Source organism: Thrips palmi, unplaced genomic scaffold, assembly GCF_012932325.1.
Source record: "Thrips palmi isolate BJ-2018 unplaced genomic scaffold, TpBJ-2018v1 HiC_scaffold_8, whole genome shotgun sequence".
Classification (NCBI taxonomy): domain Eukaryota; kingdom Metazoa; phylum Arthropoda; class Insecta; order Thysanoptera; family Thripidae; genus Thrips; species Thrips palmi.
The window spans coordinates 12,484,673-12,505,580 of NW_023144635.1; the positions used below are offsets into that span (position 1 = coordinate 12,484,673).

Consider the following 20,908-nt stretch of genomic DNA (forward strand, 5'->3'; position numbering starts at 1 on the left):
GAGTCCAGGCAGAGGCGCACTCACTCCACGCGCGTCTGCAGACTGATTCCGAGAGTCGCTTTCGTCGTTCTCTCTCTCTCTCTCTCTCTCTCTCTCTCTCTCTCTCTCTCTCTTCTCTCTCTCTCTCTCTCTCTCCTCTCTCTCTGTCTCTGTCTCTGTCTCTCTCTGGCACCTACCTACACGGGATGCCTTTTGAGTGCGACGGAGATAGAGGGACGAGAACGACTCTCAGTCTGCTGGCACACGGCTGACGGTGTGAGAGTGCGACGCACGCACGGCACCGTTTCAATCGGGAGATGAGGGCCCCTGCACCACTTCCCCTCCCCCGTCTCACCTCCACTCGCCAGTTTTGCATTCCATGTCTGCCGGCTGGATCGGGAGCACAATGGCTTTTAAAAAGGTCCATCCATTCGTCTGAGTGTGTGTGTGTGTGTGTGTGTGTCTGTGTGTGCGTGTGTGTGTGTGTGTGTGTGTGTGGTGTAGTAGCCGCTGTCGTTGTTGAGTCTGGTGCGCGCGGCTGGTGCTGGGTTTCGGTTTTTCTCCTTGTTTTGCCGGGAGAGCTTTGCGAGTCTGTTAGGGCTTGTGGTGTGGTGGTGGCGCGGCGGGGTGGGGCGGGGCAGGGCGGGGTGGTCTGGACGGACTGGGCAATCGGCTTGTATTGCACGAGCTCATCTCGCACCATTCTGTGTGCGCAGTGCTGTGGTGGTGGTGGTGGAAGGGGGAGGGGTCGGGTTGAAGTAATGGGGATGACGTGGGTCCGGAAAGGGCGGTCAGGGGGAAGGGGAGGAGGGAGGCGAGGGGGAGGGGAGGGGGGAGGCGCGAGGAAGATGAGAGGGGAGCAGCAAAGCCCAGTGTCAGGCTCGGGCACACGCTGCACGCGCACCACACACATGCACTCACACACACATATGCGCGCGCGCGCACTCACATACACGCACACACACACATACACACACACTTTCACACACAGAGCATGGAAGGACCGGAAATGATTTGTCCTGAAAGGAAGGCGAGCTGATCTGGCCGACCCCGCGTCTCGGACCCACGGCCCCCATGGCCCCATGGCCTCATGGCCCCATGGCCCCATGGCCAGGGCCAGCAGCCAGCACGGGGGTCGTTCCCTGTCCGCGGGACTCTATTTTGTGCGAGTCTGTGCTGCTCCCCCCATCACGGTAAGAGGGTCGCCTTGAAATCCTAGAGGATGACTTTTGGTTTCAATTCGAAGAGGTTTGAGTGAATTTTCAAAAGTTGTCCAACACTGACATCCCTTCAGAAATTGCGTCGTCTTGACAATATATACAAAAAAAATGTCCATACATGTCGAAAGTTAGGTTAGGAAAAAAAATACGATTTCAAGAAATCCTAGGAGTCACGAAGTCAATTTGATTATTGTGTAAGAGTGTGGAGAAAGAAAAGAAGTGGTGTTGTGAAGTTTTGGCTCGGGAACTACCAATGGCAGTGGTACCAATGTGGTCGATGTGCCACCCGTCGAAATTTAAACTTGACAAAATATAAATCAAAATACTGGTAAATTCGAAAAATTCCAATGCTAATGTATTCCGCAGTGTTCTGACAATGGAACATCTTTAAAGTCTATCATTATTAAAATGTTCTTGGCAGAAAGAAGGCAGTAAATTAATTTTCACGGGTTGGCAACTAGTTTCTCGGCGTCTGCGCCCTTGCGAAAATCGCGAAGCTGAAAGCACCAGCAGTCGCGCATTAAAACTGCCCATCCATTGTTGCTGACGTTGAATTGTTTGGCTTGTTTCAAAAGGCTATGGTTCTCTAGTCATGTTTTCTTCAATTCTGTGTAATAGTTCTCCCTTACAACGTATCAACACCACGACGGTTGGTTTGACAAACTTCATAAACTCGGGAGGGATGGTTTCGAAACGCGGGTGAGTCTTGTTCGAGGAACATGAGCACTGCAAGTCGCGAGGTGGAGCGAAGTGGTCCTAGTGCTAACTGAATCACAACAACAAAATTGTTTTATTGACAGAAAAAAAGGAATCTTTGAGAAACTGTATGTCAGAAAAAAAAGAACTTTTGTTTTGCTAATTTTCTGTGAATGTTTTTTTAGAAAGTCATCACACAAAAATTGAAAATTTGTTTTATATGAATTTTCATAAGCAGGAAACAAAGAAAAAACAAGAAAGAGAGCAAAATTAATACAGATTTCAAATGCTACAGTTGGTTAAACTGTTAGCAGGTTGCAAACCTACCGTAGAACGGGGTAATATGAGACAAATTTCGAGGTTTTATGTGAATTTCCCCCTTTTAATTTCAACTTGAGGTGCTGAGGTGTTCATCACTTGTTCATTGACCCTTTGGCTACACTCCCTCCAAATTTCAGATTTTTAGGTGCAGTAGGGACCTTTCAATAACCCTCGGAATGCCGTCCCATATTTCCCTGCAATGTGGGGTAATATGAGACAAAAGAGAAAAATGGTAAAGAAGCATGGAAAATAAACTCATTTAGGTGGGTTGGAGCTTTTAAGTTCTTTTCATCATTTAAAGATGATTGGGGACTATAATGAAGGAGAGATAAAATCTGGAGGGAAGAAAAATGGGTGTCACCAAAAAGAGCTGAAAAATATCTAAGAAGTCATGAGTTGTGCCTGTCACATGAAAATACTAAACGAAGAGCATAGATGCCGGTCAGGTAGTAAAACAAATTCGTGTTAAAATCATTATTACTTGAAATTAAGAACAGTGGAGTATGTTTGGCCTTATGTTTCGAACGAAAAGAGGTGTCTCTATTTTCCCTGCAAGGTTACAAAATTGTATTCCATCTGGAACAGGCGGCCCGGGAGTAGACATAACAGAACCAAATTTTGTCCTGATTATTTTGACATGATTGTCTACAGATTTAAACCTCGTTCGGACGAGAACCAGAGTTCCAACCGAGGTTTCTGGGGAGGTTTTTACGAACTTTATAAAACTTGTCAGAATTTAGATGATTTTCGTTTGGTTCTTAATAATCCTGGCGAGTCTCTGATTGCCTTCGTGCGTTTCCCGTGATCTGCTAAGGCCTCCTAAATCACGAAAAAAAATTCCCGATGGTCTTCTGAACAACCGCTTGAGAGCAACACGACAAAAACCAAAAAAAGGTGCGCTTTGTCTCTATTTTCCTTCATGTCTCATATTACCCCGTTCTACGGTACTGCGCATGTCCAAAAACACTCCAATCAAGAAGTATTATTGGATAGTTCTACCCGAAAAACTGCGTTCGAACCGACACCAATTCTATTGTTGCATCTTGTCTACCTGCAGTCAAAGAAATTTTTCATTTCAAACGTGCTGATTTCAGCTTTTGGAGTAAGCTGTACAGACCCAAAAAGAAGCTCGGCTATTGGTCCGCCCCGGCTCGGCTCCCCCCACTCTCTTTTTTTTCCTTGACGAGTCGAGTTTTTCCATGGAAACGGTGATTTTGACAGCAAATTTCTCAAATTGGCCACCAATCTTTTTAACCAGATTTCAGCATGAGAATCAGCGTTCAAAGTTCTACAAGTCTGCAAAGTCTCATTAAAATCGTATAGAAAATTTCCGAAATGCATAAAGGGCAACACAAATTGAATCTCGGGCCGGCTGAATCCTGGGTATACTATAAGGCTACTTCGTGCCTAAAAATGTCCATACATGTCGAAAGTTAGGTTAGGAAAATAAAAAAGTTACTGAACTTCAGAAATAAAAATTGCAAAAAATGACCTCGCTTTATTTCCGATTCAAGCCTGAGACATGGACAGACATTTTGTCAGTCTTGCTGCAACAAATCCATACCTGTGGCGAAGTCAATTTGAACAAATTTGGACAAAATTCTCTCAAACCTCTTGGAAATAAAAGCAAGACATATCCCAGTGGATTTTAAGGCGGCACTTTTACGGAGTGAGGTGCTGTATGGCTCAGCTGGGTATAGGTAGGTGATGGTGGAGCCACTGCGTGTGGCAAAGCTGTAGACTGATTTCGACTGTCGTTTTCGTCGTTCCGTCTCTCTTGCCCCTTTACTGCACACCCCACGGGTGCGAGCGACACAGACCAATGAAAATGGCTCTCGGAGTCAGTCTGCTGGCCGGCCGCCGTCCTGCCAGAGGGCTCACGTCACCTGTCACAGCGTGCAGGCGAACGCGACGCGCCAGTGGGATGGATGCAGCCATGTGGAGATGGGGATGAGATTGGGTCAACTCAATTGGCAGGTACACTCTACAAAAAATGTCCTGTCAACGCCGTTAATTTATTACCAATGTTTGCTGTTATGCAATTCACGGCGTTTGCTGTGAACTAGTTCACGGCGTTCACTGTGATCTCGGTTACCAGTCGGTTACAGTGTTCACTGTGATCTGGCCACAGTAAACGCCGTGAATTGGAGCCTGATTTGCAGTCCTTCGGTGCTCAGCGGCGTCAAACTCACAGTGTTTACTGGGGACCAGATCACAGTGAACACCGCGAACAAGATCACAGTGAATCCCGTGAGCAGTTCACGGTAAACGCTGTGAATTGACCTACAGTGAAAACTGGTAATAAATTAACGGCATTTACAGGACATTTTTGGTAGAGTGTATGCGTGGCTTTCGGCGAGGCCGGTGGATAAGCGTGGCGCGCTGCTGACTGAATCCGACAGTCGTATTTCGTCGCTGTCTCTCTCGTACCTTCACGGAACGCACCATTATTGTGGGAGAGACGGAGCGACGCTAACGACTCTCGGGAATCCGGACGGTAAGCGATTATTGGCGAGGAAGGGTGTGTGTTTTGGAAGGTCTCGAAAAAAGAGGGTCAGGCGCCACACCGCGGCTAAGAGATGTTCCTTTGCACTCTTAAAACCTTACGAAGTATTTTGAGCATTCATATGACAAACTAATATACTTTGTTACACGAAGAAATAGTTCATAAATTACGAAGTATTTTCTTGTATGTATGTTCAAAATACTTTGTTATACAAACTGCTTTTCTTTGTAAGGCACGAAATAGTTTGTTGTAAGGTTTTCTCAGTGCGCGATGGACGGAGGAGAGATAGCAGCCAAGCTAAGCGCAAAAACGTTTTCTATTTGTTTCGCAGAAATTGTATTTTTGTTGGTTAACACTGACATTGGCGGTCCACGGCGCGCGCCGCGCAAGACCCTCACGGTGAAACCGATGTCTGGAAATTTCCAGACATTTTTTCCCATTTCCAGACATTGTCTGGAAATGGCCGTTTTTTTCCAGACAATGTCTGGAAATGTCTACTTTTTCCAGATAATGTCTGGAAATGGTCAAATCCCAGATATATATCTGGAAAAAAAACGGCATTTCCAGACAATGTCTGGAAATAACATTTTCCAGATAATATCTGGAAATTTCCCAGATAATGTCTGGAAACAAAGGCCTTGACGCCGAGGTCCACGGATTTGCGACCTGGGGGTCCCCGATGGTGTCCTAGAGGTCCCCAGGACACGAGGAGTCCAACGCCGAGGTCGCCGACGCTCTAGGACAAGCGGTTCCGGAGATACGAGGACGTACCACAAGGAGTCCGTCAAAGCAACTTTTTAGTTGGAGGCCAAAATCATCATCGGCCTCTGGCTGCGTTCCACTTGGGTGTCCGGGACTTTTGACTTCAGCATCGTGTTAAGGTAGTGCTAGACTACCAGGAACCCGTCAGAGGTCGCCGTCGGACCACCGGTGCGCCCAGGATGCCGACGAACGTGGCTGCTGTGCCGCCACACGGTTCAACACCGTTGTCGCCACCACCCAGGTGGTCCCCGATGGTGTCCTCGAGGTCCCCAGGACACGGGGAGTCCAACGCCGAGGTCGCCGACGCTCTAGGACAAGCGGTTCCGGAGATACGAGGACGTACCACAAGGAGTCCGTCAAAGCAACTTTTTAGTTGGAGGCCAAAATCATCATCGGCCTCTGGCTGCGTTCCATTTGGGGTGTCCGGGACTTTTGACTTCAGCATCGTGTTAAGGTAGTGCTAGACTACCAGGAACCCGTCAGGGGTCGCCGTCGGACCAACGGTGCGCCCAGGATGCCGACGAACGTGCCGCCGGGTCCTCCGCACCAGCCGCGAGCTTGGACGACGAAGCGGCCGTTAGAACACACTAACGGCCGACTAAGCACGTGGTGGCGTCGACGTACACGTCGGCGGCGTCGGTGCCAACGGCGTCGGCCTCCGTCGTCCAAGCTCGCGGTTGGTGCGGAGGACCCGGCGGCAGCGGCCGCAGCGGTGGCGACGATCGTTTAGGCACCCGGCACGCCACGGCGCTCCGGCGTGCCTCACGTTCGTCGGCATCCTGGGCGCACCGGTGGTCCGACGGCGACCCCTGACGGGTTCCTGGTAGTCTAGCACTACCTTAACACGATGCTGAAGTCAAAAGTCCCGGACACCCAAGTGGAACGCAGCCAGAGGCCGATGATGATTTTGGCCTCCAACTAAAAAGTTGCTTTGACGGACTCCTTGTGGTACGTCCTCGTATCTCCGGAACCGCTTGTCCTAGAGCGTCGGCGACCTCGGCGTTGGACTCCCCGTGTCCTGGGGACCTCGAGGACACCATCGGGGACCACCTGGGTGGTGGCGAACACGGTGTTGAACCGTGTGGCGGCACAGCAGCCACGTTCGTCGGCATCCTGGGCGCACCGGTGGTCCGACGGCGACCTCTGACGGGTTCCTGGTAGTCTAGCACTACCTTAACACGATGCTGAAGTCAAAAGTCCCGGACACCCAAGTGGAACGCAGCCAGAGGCCGATGATGATTTTGGCCTCCAACTAAAAAGTTGCTTTGACGGACTCCTTGTGGTACGTCCTCGTATCTCCGGAACCGCTTGTCCTAGAGCGTCGGCGACCTCGGCGTTGGACTCCTCGTGTCCTGGGGACCTCTAGGACACCATCGGGGACCCCCAGGTCGCAAATCCGTGGACCTCGGCGTCAAGGCCTTTTTTTCCAGACATTATCTGGGAAATTTCCAGATATTATCTGGAAAATGTTATTTCCAGACATTGTCTGGAAATGCCGTTTTTTTCCAGAAAATATCTGGGATTTGACCATTTCCAGACATTATCTGGAAAAAGTAGACATTTCCAGACATTGTCTGGAAAAAAACGGCCATTTCCAGACAATGTCTGGAAATGGGAAAAAATGTCTGGAAATTTCCAGACATCGGTTTCACCGTGCTTAGCGAACGTGATGTGTATTCGTTATTTCTTTTTAATGTAATAAAAGGAGAGCGATGAAGGCGGGCCGTGCGCAGAGCGGGCTGGCTGTCGGTACAGTCGTCGCCCTTATCGGCGTCCTGGATGCCGTGGCCTCACCAGCAGACTCATTCCGAGAGTCGTTGTCGTCGCTCCGTCTCTCTCGCACTCATGGGGCGTCCCGTATAGGTGCGGGAGGGACAGAGCGACGAAAACGACTCTCGGAATCAGTCTGCACTGCTTGGCTCGTTCCGCTCGCTCCGCTCCGCCGAGCTCATTCCGGAGACAAAGTAAGGCAATGTGGCATACGCAAGCTACGCGAGCGGCAGCCGAGCCACGGCCGAGCCAGCACAAAGCGCGGGCGAATAAAGCTTGTCTTGTAACGATGCAAGGCCAGCGGCGCCAGCGCGCCAGCAGCAGTGAGGCCGTGGGGCAGGATACGCCGGATCGACTATCGTTGCACTATCGTGGCGTGCGTCGTTCCGCCGCGGAATTCTGCACCGCCTCGGCATGGCTCGGCCCGCCGGGCGGCGACAGTGTTGCGGTGGGGCGTAGCGCCGTTACTTTCATGTGCTGCTAACCGCTCTCTCTCTCTCTCTCTCTCTCTCTCTCTCTCTCTCTCTCTCTCTCTCTCTCTCTCCTCTCATCTCTCTCATCTCTCTCATAGAAACACACACGCAGCACACACACACAAACACTCGCACGCGCGCACAGACACACACGCACACACACACACACACAGATGCGCATGACCACACACAATCACACACACACACGCACACACACAGATGCACATGACCACACAGAATCACACACGCGCACACACACACACACACGCACAAAGTTTGGCCATCCCCGCGGTTAACGGCGATCGTTATAGCCTCTAATGAGCGCGTCCCATCGCCTTCCGCCTACCGCCTCCGCGCGCCATCGGTCTTTATTGCTGATCTCGAGTGGCTCCTCCAGGACCGCGAGGAACGCCACGCTTCCCCAGCGCCTCCAGCGGACTGATTCCGAGAGTCGCTGTCGTCGCTCTGTCTCTCTCGCACCTATACGGAACGCCCAATGAGTGCGAGAGAGACAGAGCGACGGAATTAGTCTTCTGCTGCGTTGGCGGCGACGGCGGCGCAGAGCGCCCGGCAGCTAGGCAGCACGAGTGGAGCGACGCAGCCCTGTGTTGCGGGTTGCCGCCGCTCGGACGGCAGGCTGACACGGACGCCTCGGCGGACGCGGCTCGCACTCGTGTCCCGTGTCAACTCGCTGTCGCGCGCCGTGCCCCCAGCCCTCCCCTACCCCCTTTCCTTCCCTCTCCTCTCTTCGCCCTTCCCTCTCCTCCTCCTCCCCCGCTTTCCTCCATCTCCGTTTCCTTCTCCTATTCTCTTCCCCCTCCCTCCTCCCTCCTCCCTCCTCCCTCCTCCTCCTCCTCCTCCTTTCCTCCTCCTCCTCCTCCTCCTCCTCCTCCTCCTCCTCCTCCTCCTCCTCTCCTCCTCTCCTCCTCCTCCTCCTCCTCCTCCTCCTCCTCCTCCTCCTCCTCCTCCTCATCCTCCTCCTCCTCCTCCTCCTCCTCCTCCTCCTCCTCCTCCTCCCCTCCCTTTTTCTTCCTATTCCTAGCCGCTGGGAAATTGCCGAAAAATTGGCCGGGGAAAGTTTAGTCCGACGCTGCAGCTGCTCGGCTGAGGCTCAAACGATTAAGTAAGTCGCGATCGCATTGGGGAGGTGGGGCGCGGCGGCGCGGCGGAACTGCGTTGAGTCCGAGAGGGAAGTTGGTTCGACCCGCCGCACCATCTGCGCGCGACTTGGGCGGACACCGCGCACCAGTGAGGCAAAAATTCCCTTCCAAAAGTGACCACACAAGGGTTGTGAGCCGAAACCTCCAGTCAGGGCTGATGTTGCACTGGTGCACCATGGGAGCTTTAACCTACGTAGAATCCAGTCTCCTCCTCGCCTCTCGTTCACGTCGCGCAAAGCAGAGGTGCGCTTGTGTGTGTGAGCGCCCGCGCACGGCGCCGGGCCCATGTCAAGCTCGCTTCGCCGGAAAACACACTCAAAGGGACGCGACCAAAGAAACAAAACAAAACACGCACGAGAACAAACAAAAGAGAGCACGGCGCTGCTCCCCATTCAGACGGGCACGGGGTTTATCGTCGATGTCTGCTGCAAACAATCTTGTTTGCCAATTTGGATCACCGTCGTCCTCGCCGTCGTGACTCCGGCCCCGCCAGCACACTACACCACACACACACACACACACACACACACACACAACACACACACACTCTCTCTCTCTCTCTCTCTCTCTCTCTCTCTCTCTCTCTCTCACACACTCACACACACCCAAACACAATACACCTAGCCTTAGACGGAAAAGAGGGAGAAAACCTCACATAATGATGAATATTTCAATGTCACCCCCCTTATCACACGCGTGTATAGCGCGGCGGCGCGACAACAACAGCAAGCCCCATGCTAAAGCAAAATTAATAGCGTTTTCCCCGTCACCACTGCCTCCACTGCACCTGCAGCTTTACCGGCACCCCCCCCCCCCCCCCCCCACACACCTGCCACTACACAAGCACGCGCGCGCACACAGAGTCAAACCGAAACGCACGAGCTTCGCGAACGACGGACTGGATCATTAGAAGACGCTCCTTGCTTCGCATGTCGATGTACAAACGCAAAGGAGTCATTATTTTCGAGGCGCCACCGTCGTTCTGCCCACTGCACAAGAAGCCCTTGATTTCAATTGATGTTATTTTTTTCGGGGCGTTCCGTTGTTGTATTTGCTGCAGTTTCGCTTGTTTGTTTGTTTCCTTTAGTTTGTTGTTTGTTTCATTCCATTTGCTTGTTTTTTGTTTGTTTCCTTTTGTTTGTTTCCTTTTGTTTGTTTGTTGTTTGTTTGTTGTTTGTTTGTTTCCTTTTGTTTGTTGTTTGTTTCCTTTTGTTGTTTGTTTGTTTCCTTTTGTTTGTTGTTTGTTTCCTTTTGTTTGTTGTTTGTTTTCTTTTTTGTTTTTTATATTTTGTTTGTGGTTTGTTTGTTTTTGTTGTTTGTTTGATTGATTGTTTGCTATTTGTTTTCTTTTTGTTATTGTTTCCGCCGCGTTTGTCTCGCCACACGCAGTGGAGAGGTCGTGGCGATTACGCGGGGCAGCCTGCCTCGCTGCTTCACCTGCTTTCGATTACCGGAGCCATCTCGACCGGGATTAGTGGGCCTTGTATGTGAGCGGCCTGCTCGGAGAGAGAGAGAGAGAGAGAGAGAGAGAGAGAGAGAGAGAGAGAGAGAGAGAGAGAGAGAGAGAGGTGAGCACCAGGAAATTGACGTGCTGCCAGGGATAATCCGGTGCAATGCAGCGCGCGCTCGTGTGTGTGTGTGTGTGTGTGTGTGTGTGCACTTGTGTGCGTGGACTGGAACGGGAGGAATATTCCAGCAGACATCACCGGAGAAGTGGAACTTGAGCCGGTCGTGACGGGGCTGCACGGGGCACCAGGCGCAGCTGCACTGTTGTGAGCAGCATCTGCAGATGGCGCTGCCAGTCAGTCTACAGCGAGATATCGAGTCCAGATGGACGAGCGTTCGGCTCGAATTTGCGTCTGTCTTGCCAGTGGTGCACTTGTGCCGCCATGGTGATGGCCCAGCTCTGCCCATCGGCCAATTTGTGGTTAACGACTTGACCGTCCCCTGCCTGCCCCCTTCCTAATTCCCCTCGAGGGAGGGGGGGGGGGTCGCCCGTGATTAATGAATAGTTATGGCACGGCTATAAATTAAGGACGCCCTGCAGACGGGATGTTGTGTCTAATTATATTGTGTCACAGGGATCCGTCGCGTCGCGTTTTTGTGCCGCCGGACTGCTGGCCTGCGAACTGATTCCGAGAGTCGTTCACGTCGCTCTGGCTCTCTCGCATCAGTATAGGACGCCCCTTGAGAGCGAGAGAGAGAGACAGAGCGACGAAAGGGACTCTCGGAATCGGTCTGCGCGCGGCCCTGTCTGCTCTGCGGCTGCCGCCGTGAGGGGCGGAAGGTTTATAAGCCCCCGGCCTCCCAAAAGGATTGGCCGCTGTTCTTTTTAATACCCTTCTCCCCGAAGGACTAAATTAATAGCCTTTGTGTATTAATCGAGCCTCGAAAATCTGATGGGGTTGTGGAGGGCGACCGCGGCCCGCTGGCAGGGAGACTGATTCCCTTTCTCTCTCGCACCGAGGCGGGACGCCCCTCGAGTGCGAGAGAGACAGAGCGACGGAAGCGACCCTCGGAATCAGTGTGCCGGCAAGCCGCTGGCCCTGGAGCGCGTCAACGCCAATCCGCTTGCCGACAGCGCTTCGACTTACTGCGTCCTTCGTCACTTCGTCGCCGCGGGACCGGCAAGGGGACCGGCCGGGCCAAGGCGACGCCTCCACGGAACAAACGGCTATCTCCGAAGGCAGCGAACACAAGCGGCTAACTCCCTGAGCACTGCACACAAACGCGGCTAACTTCCGAGGAGAATTATACTTTTGTCGGGTTTCTTCGGGTTAGACGCACGTAGCAGGCACGCTCCATGTGTATATCAATCTGCTCTGACAAAAAGTTTGGCATTTTTTTTTGAGAAGCTCAAATCGGTCTGGATCGATTGATTGAAAACTTGGGAGGTGCAGAAAAGCAGTCAGATGTTGTCTGCAGCGGGGCAAAATGACAGTCGTTTGTCTGCAGCGCTTGCATGGAAATCAGTTTGTCTGAGCTGCCCTTGCAGATAGCTGTTTGCTCCGAGTCCAAGGTTGAATGAAGGGCCAGCGGGAAAGTCGGAAAGCCGCAGAGAGCGAAAGGCAACTTTCCGGGGAAAACCGCAGCTAGCAGCACCACTACTATGAATGGGAGAAAATCACCGTCGTCGTGCAAGTCAGACTCCCCGCCGGGCCTGCGCCTGTTTTTGAGCGCCTTTTTTCTCCGTCTTATTTTTCACATTTCCCGGGCCTCTCGTCTTCCGCTTCCCTCTGCGAGTGGTGTGTCTGCGCGCCGGAAGCGTGGCGTCCCACCGCTCCCCAGGGCCGTCCGCGCCGTCCTCGTCGTCCGCGCCATCCTCGCCGTCCTGGCCGTCCTCGAGTCCTCGTCCTCGCTGTCCACGTCGTCCTCGCCGTCCTCGCCTTCCTTGCCGTCCTCGTCGTCCTCGCCGTCCTCGTCGTCCTCGTCCTCGTCGTCCTTGCCGTCCTCGTCATCCTCGTCGTCCTTGCCGTCCTCGTCGTCCTCGCTGTCCTCATCGTCCTCGTCATCCTCGTCGTCCTCGTCGTCCTCGTCCTCGTCGTCCTCGTCCTCGTCGTCCTCGTCGTCCTCGTCGTCCACGTCGTCCTCGCCGTTCTCGTCTTCCTTGTCGTCCTCGCCGTCCTCGTCGTCCTCGTCTTCCTCGCCGTCCTCGTCGTCCTCGCCACCCTCTTGCACACTGCCAGTCTGACCTTGACGGCGACAGCGCCTGCTCACGCCTTTCACAGTAATTCCCCCCGGCGCCGTTCACCAGAGGCTTCGAACACCAGCGACGGAAATACAACCTCGTCCGTTTTTTCTCGATGCCGTCATTGTTCTTGCCCCATTCCGGGAATACGGGGTGCAAAGCATAGCGCGCCTCTCGAACTTTCATAATGACTGCCGACGACCGGGGACGACGCACAGTGGGCCAGAAGACCGGTGGAGGCGGTCAAAATCCCGGACGCGTTTTCAGCTCCAGAGTCGCTAAGGGACTCCAACCGAAACGTGTGACCCCACCAATGGATTGCTCTCCGAACGTGGAATCCATTATTGGTGTGGTCACACGTTCGGTGCGAAGTCCTGTTCAGCGACTGTGGAGCTCAAAACGCGTTTGGAGTTCTGGCCGCCGGCGCCGGTCTTCTCGATCACTGTACGACGGGGACGTCCTGCGACCTCCGCGTGACCCGGCCTGACCTGACCCGACCCACCGCAGCAACAACTTAGTTACAGGTATCTAATTTCTATCAAGGATATCGGCCCGGAGGGGGGGGGGGGTCCTCCGTGGCACCACGTGACACAGTCTCCGCACGGTCGCAGCGCAGCGGCCGCGTTCCCCCAAGAGCGGTCGGAAGATTATGTAGAAAACCGTCCGAGAGGGGCTCGGTTTCTCCGCAGGCTACTTCTGCGTCTTTCTGCTGGTTCCGCACCTTCCGGCTGATTCCGCCCTGACCTCAAACTTTACATTCCACCCTCCGGCGCCGCTCCAGCCGACTCGGTTTCGTCGCTCTGTCTCTCTCCCACTCATGGCACGAGCCTTTTAGGTGCGAGAGAGACAGAGCGAGAGTCTCGGAGTCAGTCTGCAGCGCGCTACGCTGACCACTTTGCCCGCCTCGTCGGCCTCCTCTCGCCGCGGTCGGGATGGGAAAGGGGAAACAAGCCCGAAAGGCCAAACGGTGGCAACGCGGCAAAAAGCGGGCAGAAAAAAAAAAGAAATTCAGATACGGATCCAGTCGCACCGGGATGGGTAGCAAGTTCAGAACACGCCGGGCCGGGCCAGCCGGGAGATTCAGAAGATCGGTTCGTCGCTCTGTCTTTCGCGCTACATTATGGAGGGCCCCATAAGTGCGACAGAGACAGTGCAGCGAAAGGAATCTTCTGAACCGCTCGGCAGGGTGGCGGCTACACTCTAAATGTAGGGTGCCCAGAAACTGGGCGCCTTTGTCGCCCGTCCCACTTTTTAGGGTGCCAAATGTCGCCCGGGCATACCTTTGTCACCCAGTCTCGGGGTGGACAAACCATTAAGAGACCTGCCTTCACCCATGGCTCAGCAGCGACTGAGGTGCCGAAGATGCCCAGAATCTGGGCACTTTAGTCGCCTAGGAACTAGACACCTGAGCATGCTCTACCATGGGAGAGGGCCGGTTACTGTATGATGTCCACCCCGAGACTGGGCGACAAAGGTGCCCAGAAACTGGGCGACATTTGGCATAGAGAGACCAAACGAGCGGACTTGGCTGTCCGCTGTCCGTTTGTCCGGAAACAAACGAAGGTGCGAGCTTCGGCTCGTTCGGCTCCGTTTCGTGCCGAGCCGGGCGGGCGGACACGGCAAAGCTCGCCAGGCTCGGACGCCGAAGCGGCCCGAAGAGCGGCCGACGGGTCGCTCGGAGCCGAACGACAGCCGCTAGATTGAACCTTTGACTACCAGAGGGCAGCACCTGTCGGGATGGTTTGTGACAGCTGCTGGGCGAGGGGTGAGGCGGGGGTCTCTATTGGACTGCTTCCGAAAAAAGCGGGTGTCGATCCGGAAACAGAGGTTTCAACGAGCGTTCGGTGACGAGTTCGGGTATCTTCGGCAGCCGAAAAATGCTTCGGCTCGCAACACATGCCGAAAGCCGCCGACAGCAGTGTCCGCTCATTTGGTCTCTCTAATTTGGCACCCTAAAAAGTGGGGCGGGCGACAAAGGCGCCCAGTTTCTGGGCACCCCATATTTAGAGTGTAGTGGGCAAAATCAGTGCGGTGACTCCAAGACACCCCTGAAGCTGCAGACCACTCCGGCGCACCGGGACGACACGACAGCGCGGTGGCGGCACGCTGGCGGCATGGTGGGGGCATGGTGGCGGCGCGGGCACGTTTCCTATTGGGACCAGCTTAGCGCAGCACTCACCGCGCACCGCGCAGCACCGCGGGCACAAACAGGATCACACGCATTCGTGCCGAACCCCCTCACTGCAGACCGCCGTCCGCCTGGCGTGCCTACAGAGCACGCCAAAGTGCGAGTCTCGCGCCACCAGAGGCGTGCCCAAGGGACAGCGGTGGCGGGGCGATGCTTGACTCCTCGGTGGTGGGAAAATGGGTGAGTGGCTCCCTTTCATTCCTCTCCTACGCCACTGCGCCACTGCCCTGTACGCGGTGGCAACCTGGTCACGGCGCTGCCAGGCGGGGCGAGGCGGGGCGGGGCGGAGCGGCGCGGGGCGAGGCGGGGCGGGGCGGGGCGGGGCGGGGCGGAGCGGCGCGGGGCGAGGCGGGGCGGGGAGGGGTACCATCGGCGGCGCGATGACTCGAATATCGCGCGCAGGAGCGATGGCGCCTCTTTTTCATGCTTCCTCCAGCCGCGCTGCCGCCGCCCCCAGTCCGCCGAGTCCTCCGGCCCCAGCCAAGCGGTGAGTGACTCGCCGTGCCGCGACCCGCAAGCGAAAGGGGGTAGTCGGGGGGCCGAGGCTGAAGCTGCTTTAATGCTGACAAATCGGCCTGCCACGGCGGAGGCAGAGCGGGCAGAGACGGCGCGCGGCGCAGCGCGGGAAGGAGCGCTATTTGTGACCAACAAATGAGGTTGCCGCATGGATAAGGAAATCGCATTCGCGAATGGCAGCACGCAGCGCGCCTACCTTGCCCCGCCCCGCCCCGCCCCGCCCCCCCCACCCCGCCCCGCCTCGCCCCGCCCCGCCCCGCTATCAGAACACCGCGGCCGCGCTCTACTTTGCGATGCTGAGCGCGCCGCAGCGAGAACCTCTCCTTTACATTCAACTACACGTGCCTGTTGGAAACGAGGGCACATCACGCTGCAGTTGCGGGGCGGGTGGCCCCGCACCTCCACTGGAAACACCTCTAAAGTCGAAGAGGTGGCCCACTGCCATCGCGACGCCGGCAGGGTCCCTCCCTCCCAGTGACGGTCGTTGTCTTGGCCTTGGTTTCACCGAGTGTGAAAACGACGCTGAAGTATCGGTCCGCATCGCGGCATCGCCATCAGGGGCCTCACTCCGCGGTGCACAACGCGTCGACGGCAGCCAGCCACCGCGGCGGCAGGGCCTCGTTGAGGTTGATGCGGAGTCGGTTCCGGCGGCACGCGTGGCCGCGCGCGGCGGGCGGCGGCGGGGAAGCGGACGGGAGGAAGTCTTAGCCGATTTATACTTTCCCCGATCATTCTCTGTCGGCCTGCGGGCTTAATCCGAGAGTCGTTTTCGTCGCTCTGTCTCTCTCGCACCCATAGTGGACGCCCTATGAGTGCGAGAGGGACAGTGCGACGAAAACGACTCTCGGAATCAGTCTGCTGTCTGGCCGGGCTGCCGCGCGCGCCGACTGCGTGAACTAGAGACTCGTCACGGCCAATCGCTGCCGAGGTTGCGCGGGATAGGATTACCTCGAGGATTACCGCGGGGTTGGTTGTTGTTGCGCGGCCGAGCGGGCGAGCGGGCGACGACGCAGTGCACCCCACACGAACCCCCATGACCCCCCAGCCAGACAGCAGCCGCTCTGTCTCTCTCGCACCCCTGGGGAAGGCCCCGACAGGGCGAGGGAGACGGCCGCGCGGCAAACTGATACATCTGATCGAGGACGGCGATCGCCGAGGCCGGCGGCCGTGCGTCGAGGCCGGCGTCGGCGCGGCGGCGCGTCGGGGCGGCCGGACTCTGCAATTAATTTCTCCGCTGGCCCATCCATTCCCTTCGCCTCCTTAACCCTCCCTGCAGATAATGATGAGCCTGGTCCACGAAGGCTGTTCCAGCCCGGCAGCAAACGGATAGGACACTGCCAGCGGAAAAGTGGCCGGACCCTGCGCCGAGCCCCCCGGCCGCCCCCGGCTGCCCCTGTAGACTGATTTCGAGAGTCGTTTCTCGTCGCTCGGTCTCTCTCGCACCTATACAGGACGCGCCGTGAGTGCGAGAGAGACAGAGCGACGAAAACGACTCTCGGAGTCAGTCTGCTCGCCGCCTTCGCGCCGCCCCTGGCCGCCCCCGGCCGCCCCCACCCCATCGCCATTATCAGAAAATGCGAGAAGGCGGCGGTTGGCCTGGCCGGGCCGGCGGGTCGCGCGGGGCACGGCGAAGGGTGATACTATCTATACCTCGGCCGACGGCGACGTCGCCCCCGCCTCGGCCAGATCAAGGCCACCCTACCTCTCATGAGTCAGCAAATCCACCTTGGTCCTGGCCAATATCCTTTGCACCCCGCCCCGCCCCGCCCCGCGTCCTGTGGCCTACTTTTCACCGCGTGCGTTGCGTTCCGGGAACCAGCTGTTTTTTTTTTTTTTTCAGGGAATGGAGACCCACGCGTGTGGCTTGCCGTCACTGCGTGCGTCCTTCGCGCCGCCGCCGCCACCAAGGCCTTCGTCCTTGTTTCTCGCGACGTCGGCGTGCTTCGGCGAAGTTCGGCGACTTTCACTGCTAGCCTAATGCCCCGGCCGCCACACTGCGAGCGGGTCCACTGCGAGGCACTTCTCGGCCTCGACGCGGAAGCACGCGGAAGCAGGCAAGCCGGCGTGGCGGATCGTCGCGGCCGCGGGAAAAAGGGGTTGCTGAAACTTCCGGCGATTCGCCGCCGCTGCCTTTTGTTGTCCGCTTCCGTTTAGAGAGAGGGGAGGGGGAGAGAGAGAGAGAGAGAAAGAGAGAGAGAGAGAGAGAGAGAGAGAGAGAGAGAGAGAGAGAGAAAAGGAGAAAGAGAGGGACACGGGGTCGCCAGGCAGACCGCCAGTGCGCTCGCAGCAGGACAGCGGCGTCGTGCCCCCCCCCCTTTTCCCCCTCCCCCTCCTGCCCGTCCTTACTCCTTAACAACTTCCCTCCCTGGTCGTTGGTCGGGATGCCCGCCCGCGACACTGCAATGAAGAGGACAGTTGCTGTCAATTGTTAGTGGCGGCGGTCGGCGCCGAGCTCGTTCCGTGTTCCGCCGAGTTGGGGGTGGTGCCCGTGCGGTCCGCGCCCTGCAGACTGATTTCGAGAGTCGCTTCCGTCGCTCTGTCTCTCTCGCACTCGTTGGGGAGTTCCCTGTTGGTGCGAGAGAGACAGAGCGACGACTCTCGGAATCTCTCTGCTGGCCTGGCCGTGTGCCCTGTGCCGGGCAAGGTGGGCGCGGTGGGCGCCGAGAGGGATGCCGGGTTCAAACACCCCGGCAACTTAGTTTCGGCCCGCCAGGCTTCGCCGGGCTTCGCAGGGCCGGAGGTTTGGTTTGCGGCCACTACTTTGGAGGGACCGCCTGCCCGCCTGGGGAGTCCGCCGCCTCGCCACGTGTGCACACTGCAAGGGGAGGGGAGTATTGACAGAGGCCGGAAGGGCGGAGCGGGCGGAGTGCAGGGGAGGAGGGCGGGACTTGCCAATCGCTCTGCCCGCGGGCACTTGGCGCACTGGCTGGCCGATCTAGGAGGGACGTATTGGCGCCTTGCTGCTCGGCTGCAGACCGATTCCGAGAGTCGTTTTCGTCGCTCTGTCTCCCTCGCACTCATGGGGCGTCCCTACAGGTCCGACAGAGAGGGAGAGAGAGAGAGTCCGCTGCAGCAGCTCCACGTCAACCAGCGCGTCAACAGGCAAACGCCGAGCAGCCTTTGGCCACCTGCTGCCAAGTTTATGACGGGGCGGGATTAAAGGTGTGCGTGTTTCGTGTTTCCCTGAGGCCCGCAGGCGCAGCGCGCAGCCTGGGACCCTCCACACTGCACCACCTGCTCTGTGGGAGTGCGTTTGTGTGTGTGTGTGTGTGTGTGTGTGTGTGTGTGTGTGTGTGTGGTGAGAGAGAGAGAGAGAGCGAGAGACAGAGAGAGAGAGAGAGAGAGAGAGAGACATAGAGAGACAGAGAGGGACAGAGAGAGAGAGAGAGAGAGAGGGGGGGGGAGGGAGGGAGGGAGGGAGAGAGAGCGCATGTGTGTGTGCGTTTGAGTGTGTGTGAGAGTGAGTATGTGTGTCCCCCGAGGGCCTCAACCTGCCTCGCCACGCCATGCCGTGCCGTGCCGTGCCTCAAACTTGTTCCGTCCACACAGGAAACGGCCGCCGTCGTGGCCTGTAAATGAAATTATGTGTCCCCTCGACTCCCCGTCCCCGACTCCCCTCCTGGTGCTCCGGGGCAGCGCCAGGGCAGCGCGGTGCGGGTCGCGGCGGCGGCACGAAGATGGTCGCGCAGTGCTCGCTGCAGCGGCGGGGTCGCGCCGGGCAAATAAACGCCGTCTGCGTCTGCCTCCTGAGGCCGAGGCCCCGAGCCCTGCAGACTGATTCCGAGCGTCGTTTTCGTCGCGCTGTCTCTCTCGCACCTACGCGGGACGCCCCATGAGTGCGAGAGAGACGGAGCGACGGGGAAGACGCTCGGCAGCAGCCTGTTGAGGCCACGCTAACGTAATGAGCCTCGTCGCGGCGCCCCGGGGGGCCTCGGAGAAATAGAGCACGTCGCCGACGGACGGTCCGTGGCCTCGGCCGCGGCGTGCGCGGCAGTGCGCTGGCGCCGCGACCTCTTCATCAGCGAGTTGCTGTCAGTAAACCTTGCCGGACAAGGCCGCCCCTCCCGTTCTTGCCCGTCTTCCCGGTCTCGCTTGCTAGTGGTGCTTGTCGCGGATTGGACGAGACGGGGCGGCGGTCTGTGGTCGCCGGCGCCGCCCCTCCGTCCTTGCTCCTCCAGCCCTCCAAGGGCGCAGTGGGCCAGAAGACCCGAGGAGGCGGCCGAAACTCACGACGCGTTTTGAGCTCCAGAGTCGCTAAACAGGACTCGAACCGAGCGTGTGGCCCCACCAATGGATTCCTCGTTCCAAGAGCAAACGAATGGTGGGGTCACACGTTCGGTTCGAGTCCTTGTTAGCGACTCTGCAGCTCAAGACGCGTCGAGAGTTTTGACCACCTCCACCGGGCTTCTGGCCCACTGTGATGGCCGCCAAAGCCCGGCCGAGGTCGTGGTCGCCGAGAGCCGCGTGGAGTAAACACGCCTGCTCAGCCTGATGTACTTCTCGGGGTTGCCTAGTTCAGGGTGCGTCCCCGCGCCGCTTTGCCGCTGTGCCGTTGGACCGAAACAATTAACGGGAGAAGCGCGCGCGGTCGGCGACGAGACGCGGGGCTGGAGGGGCTGGGAGGGGGGGGGGCGGCGTCCCTGAGTTAGTTTGGAACCACTCTGCGGCTCCAGGTGGCGCTGGAGTGCGGCGTGCAGGGCGGGCTGCGGCAGAATCAGGGCCACAAACAGCAACAAGACGTGGTTCGACGAGCAAACGAGGAGCACGAAGCGGCCGGAAGGGGGGAGGGGGGCAATCGAAGCTCACTCGATCAAAGTTCAAGGTTCAAGCCTGGACTTTCAACAAACGGCTCGGACAAGCATGAGCCTCTCGCTGTTACTAGGGAGCGAAATCGAAGCCCGCCACTGCTACCCGCCGCTCGCCACAGCAGACTGATTACGAGAGTCGGTTTCGTCGCCGTCTCTCTCACGCCCTTCGGGCGTCCTCTACAAGTGCGAGAGAGACAGAGCGACGAAGAAAGGGTCTCTCGGAATGAGTCTGCCGCTTCCCCGACCAATACTTCGCACCCCTTCCGCATGCTGTCGCTTCCTCCCCTTCCATTGTGGTGGTAAAGAAGACGAAGTGGATGTCGGGGGTCAAGGCGTCCCTCGCTGCGCCGCGCTGCGCCGCCGGGGCGCGGCGTCGTCACGCGCGTGTCACTCGACGGCCGTCACGCCGCCGTCACGCGTGGCCGTGACCTTGGAGCGACCTCGGCGTGACCTTGGCGTCGCTTTGGCGTGACCTTGACGGCGGATGATTCAGGCAATCGCATTGGAGGCGCTCTGCGGGGCGGGGCCGCCGGGTCCCTCGTGTGGAGGGCGCCGAGGGCGGCTTGGGGGGGGGGGGAGGGGGGGGGGAGGAGGTGACCTATTGCTCCCGGGGGGACCGGCCCGAGGTTCTGCGCGCACAAAGGCACATCTGCCCCCCCCCCCCCACGGGGCCCACGCCACGCGTTAATCCATCCTGTATCAATCCCAGGGGCCGACCTCGGCCGAGCCGAAGGGCGCCGCCGAAGGTAGCAGAGGGCGCCCTGTCAATGGCCAGCAGGAGGGTTCGCTCTGTCTCTCTTGCACCTACACGGGACGCCCCA

At 57.4% G+C, this 20,908-nt stretch overlaps 1 protein-coding gene across 1 annotated transcript in view; it reads right to left on the bottom strand.

The window, feature by feature from the left end:
- Positions 1 to 20,908, bottom strand: part of LOC117653251 (prolactin-releasing peptide receptor-like) — a 70,266-nt gene that overhangs the window by 22,739 nt on the left and 26,619 nt on the right. The gene's annotated exons all lie outside the window — the stretch shown is intronic.